Raw genomic sequence first — 5,217 nt, forward strand, 5'->3', positions numbered from 1 at the left:
GACCCCGACCCCGACCCCGACACCCCGACACCCCGACACCCTGACACCCCGATCGACCCCGACACCCTGACACCACAACCACACCCCGACCCCGACCCCGACGGGGTCATATATTTGTGAATTATGAGTTAGGTTGTATGATTTCGTTATGCAAAACATCATATATTTTTGTGTTGATCGGGTGTATTTAAATGTGCAGTTGTTTCGTTGCTGCGAGGGTGTGGTGTTTGACGACCTCCCCGTGCGTTCGACGAGCTCCGCCCCTGCGTTAGTTGGTGAGGACAAATGACATCTCCTCCTCCCCCATCATTTGCTCTGCTCCGGTCTTTGCTACGTCTTGAGCTTGCGTTGGTTTTTCTTGAAGAGGAAAGGGTGATGCAGCAATAGTAGCGTAAGTATTTTCCTCAGTTTTTGAGAACCAAGGTATCAATCCAGTAGGAGGCTCCTCAAAAGTCCCACGCACCTACACAAACAAACGAAGAACTCGCAACCAACGCAATAAAGGGGTTGTCAATCCCTTCACGGCCACTTGCGAAAGTGAGATCTAATAAAGATAATATGATAAGATAAATATATTTTTGGTATTTTATAATATAGATGCAAAAAGTAAAGATGCAAATAAAAGTAAATTGGAAGCAAATATGATAAGAGATAGACCCGGGGGCCATAGGTTTCACTAGTGGCTTCTCTCAAGATAGCATAAGTATTACGGTGGGTGAACAAATTACTGTCGAGCAACTGATAGAAAAGCGAATAATTATGAAATTATCTAGGCATGATCATGTATATAGGCATCACGTTCGCAACAAGTAGACCGACTCCTGCCTGCATCTACTACTATTACTCCACACATCGACCGACTCCTGCCTGCATCTAGAGTATTAAGTTCATAAGAACAGAGTAACACATTAAGCAAGATGACATGATGTAGAGGGATAAACTCAAGCAATATGATATAAACCCCATCTTTTATCCTCGATGGCAACAATACAATACGTGCCTTGCAACCCTTTCTGTCACCGGGTAAGGACACCACAAGATTGAACCCAAAGCTAAGCACTTCTCTCATGGCAAGAAAGATCAATCTAGTTGGCCAAACCAAACTGATAATTCAAAGAGACTTGCAAAGATAACTCAATCATACATAAAAGAATTCAGAGAAGATTCAAATATTATTCATAGATAAACTTGATCATAAACCCACAATTCATCGGATCTCGACAAACACACCACAAAAAGAGTTTACATCGAATAGATCTCCACAAGAGAGGGGGAGAACATTGTATTGAGATCCAGAAAAAAGAGAAGAAGCCATCTAGCTAATAACTATGGACCCGTAGGTCTGTGGTAAACTACTCACAACTCATCGGAGGGGCAAGGATGTTGATGTAGAAGCCCTCCGTGGTCGATTCCCCCTCCGGCGGAGCGCCGGCGAAGGCTCCAAGATGGGATCTCACAGATACAGAAGGTTACGGTGGTGGAAATTGTGTTTCGTCTGCCCCCTGGATGTTTTCGGGGTATGTAGGCTTATATAGGAGGAAGAAGTATGCCGGTGGACGCCCGAGGGGCCCACGAGATAGGGGGCGCGCCCTATAGGGGGGGTGCCCTCCTATCACGTGGAGTCCTCGGCTGCTTCTTGACTTGCACTCCAAGTCCTTTAGATCACGTTCGTTCCAAAAATCATGCCCCCGAAGGTTTCATTCCATTTGGACTCCGTTTGATATTCCTTTTCTTCGAAATACTAAAATAGGCAAAAAAAAACAGCAATACGGGCTGGGCCTCCGGTTAGTAGGTTAGTCCCAAAAATGATATAAATGTGTAAAATAAAGCCCATAAACATCCAAAAGGGGTAATACAATAGCATGGAACAATCAAAAAGTATAGACGTTGGAGACGTATCAAACATCCCCAAGCTTAATTCCTGCTCGTCCTCGAGTAGGTAAATGATAAAAAGAGAATTTTTGATGTGGAATGCTACCTAGCATAATTCTCAATGTAATTTTCTTTATTGTGGCATGAATGTTCAAATCCAAATGATACAAAATAGAAGTTCATATTAACATGAAAATGGTGATACTTCAAGCATAATAATCAAAGTAATCATGTCTTCTCAAAGTAACATGGCCAAAGAAAGTTATCCCTACAAAATCATATAGTCTGGCTGTTGCTCTATCTTCATCACACAAAGTATTTACTCATGCACAACCCCGATGACAATCCAAGCAATTGTTTCATACTTTAATAATCTTAAACTCTTTCAATTTTCACGCAATACATGAGTGTGAGCCATGGACATAGCACTATATGTGGAATAGAATGGTGGTTGTGGAGAAGACAAAAAGGAGAAGATAGTCTCACATCAACTAGGCGTATCAACATGCTATGGAGATGCCCATTAATAGATATCAATGTGAGCGAGTAGGGATTGCCATGCAATGGATGCACTAGAGCTATAAATATATGAAAGCTCAACAAAAGAAACTAAGTGGGTGTGCATCCAACTTGCTTGCTCACGAAGACCTAGGGCATTTTGAGGAAGCCCATCATTGGAATATACAAGCCAAGTTCTATAATGAAAAATTCCCACTAGTATATGAAAGTGACAACATAGGAGACTCTCTAACATGAAGATCATGGTGCTATTTTAAAGCACAAGTGTGGAAAAAGAGATAGTAGCATTGTCCCTTCTCTCTTTTTCTCTCATTTTATTTTTTTCTTTTCTCTTTTTTTCTTTTTCTTCTTTTTTTTATTTTCTTTGGCCTGTCTTTTTTTCTTTCTTTTTGGCCTTTCTCTTCTATTTTTCTTTTTTTTTCTTTTTGTAAAGTCCGAAGTCTCACCCCGACTTGTGGGGGAATCATAGTCTTCATAATCCTTTCCTCACTAGGACAATGCTCTAATAATGAAGATCATCACACTTTTATGGATTTACAACTCAAGAATTATAACTCAAAGCTAGAACAAGATATGACTCTATATGAATGCCTCCGGTGGTGTACCGAGATATGCAATGAATCAAGAGCGACATGTATGAAAATTATGAAGGTGGCCTTGCCACAAATACGATGTCAACTACATGATCATGCAAAAAGCAATATGACAAAAGTAATGCGTGTCATATGAACAGGACGGTGGAAAGTTGCTGTCGGATTTAGGGTTCCGGCAGACCCTGAGGTTCGAACACTGGGGTGCGCGCGGGGGTTTCGCCTTCTACCTACCTGTTTCTCACCGAATCGCTAGGATCTAAATTGCGAGAAGAACAACACAAGAGAGACAAGATTTATACTGGTTCAGGCCACCATGGTGGTGTAATACCCTACTGCAGTGTGTGGTGTGGTGGATTGCCTCTTGGGCCGATGATGAACAATACAAGGAAGAACAGCCTCGCGAGGGTCTGTTCTTGTGGTGGTGTTATCCCTTTGGAGGGGTTGATTCTAGATGCCTATCCTATCTCCAGATTCCTATCCAGATGCCTCTACCCTGTGGGTGGCTAGTCCTATTTATAGGCAAAGGCCCTGAGCCTCTTCCCAAATATTGAGCAGGAAGGGCGCCAACAATTGGCCATTTTGAAGGGGAACATCTAGTACACTTATCCTGACTAAAGTTGGTCCTCACCTGTCAAAGGCTCTAGTGGTGACGCCGGCTTGGGCTCCACGGTGACCTCCATCCTGCCGTTGGACTGGTCTTGGTCTTGTTGCACCGAAATGGATGCCTTTGCTTGATGCTCTCGCCTGCGCTTGCTCCTCTTGCATAAAAGAGGAAAGAAGGACACTGCGCGGGCTGGCGCTCTTGGTCGTCATGGCTTGCACCATGGGCACCTCATGAGGTGCCCCGCCTTGAACTCTCCGCCTCCTCGTGAGCCAGCCTGATGAGGTCGTGCCTGAGGAAGCTCCTTGTCGTCCGCCCCGCGAGGCTTGGCCCCTCGCGAGGGTCCTGAGCTTGTGTTGGTGAAGATGGGCCGTGCTGGCCCCCTTTGAGCCACGCTGCAGGCCGCAGGCAGGCAAGTCTGGGGACCAGAACACCGACAGTAGCCCCCGGGCCCAAGGCGCGCCCGGGCTTGGCCGAGCAGATAGGCGAAAGGGCAAGTGCGAAGCATCGCGGGCCCTAACAGCCTGCGGCCTTGGGCGCCGCATGGCGGTTGATTGGACGTGGGCGTCTCCACTTTCCCACGATGCCTCGGCAACTGCACGGATTTGACAAGTCCCTGCATGCAAAGCGAGTCATGATTACCTATGGTCGTGGAGGCCGACGGTTGGCCTCCTCTGGCTTTTAAGTACGGCACACCGCGTGCCCTTCTGGTTCATCCCCTCTTGCTTCTCCTTCTTCCTCATGGCCCCGCCAAGGAGGTTCTCGGCCGCAAAGAAGGGAAAAGCTCGCCAGGCCGAGTCTTCCTCTCCCCTGCCCAAGCGCGGTCGCGGCCGCCCTCGCAAGCACCCCGTGGCCCCCACGGCGGTTCCCCGTGGCCGCGGAGGTGACTTCCCGTGTGGCGACGGGCGGCCGGCCGTAGCCGAGGGGTGTGTTTCGGCCGTGCGACCCCCGAGGCCGCGCTCTCGCGCCGCGGAGGTGCTGCCGGAGTTTGTTGTGTGGGCAGCGAAGCCGGCCAGCGCCCGGCTTCAGCTTCCTCGCTTCCTCCTAGGCGAGCTCCCGGCTGGCGCCCCGGGCGGTCTCTGGCTCCAGGCAGACGGCTGCTGCAGCCGGGCCTCATGGGCTTCGCTGGAGGTCTTCGCGGCCGGGAGCCTGGCCCTGACCCGCGGCTGGCAGACGTTTGCCCACGCGCGTGGCCTGAGCCGCCGGTGCACCTTGCACTTCAAGTTCGACGGCGACGCCACCCTCTACGTGAGGGTGTTTGGGGAAGATGGTCGCCGCTCAGGGTGCTGCCCTGAAGACGATGGCCACGGCCGGGGACCCAGCCCCGGCGAGGATGGAGAGGGAAGCACGCGCGTGGCTGGCGGCGCCCAGGATTCCTCAAGCTTCACTGGTTCCTCTTCGGGCAGCGACTCTTCTAGCAGCGGCCGCGGTCGGCCTCCACGCCGTCGTGCCTGCTTGGAGGGTGGTAGTGGGTCTGCCCGCTGCCGCACCCTGGTGAAGCGCGAGAGGGAGTCCGCTTGAGCTCCGGAGGCAGCTCGGGTCCTCCCTGAGGGCCGACGCCTGGCAAGCTTCGCCTGATTTGTTCTTTCCTCCCCTTTTTCCTGCGCAAAAAGACAGCCATGTGGGGGCCCC

Source organism: Triticum aestivum, chromosome 1B, assembly GCF_018294505.1.
Source record: "Triticum aestivum cultivar Chinese Spring chromosome 1B, IWGSC CS RefSeq v2.1, whole genome shotgun sequence".
Lineage (NCBI taxonomy): Eukaryota > Viridiplantae > Streptophyta > Magnoliopsida > Poales > Poaceae > Triticum > Triticum aestivum.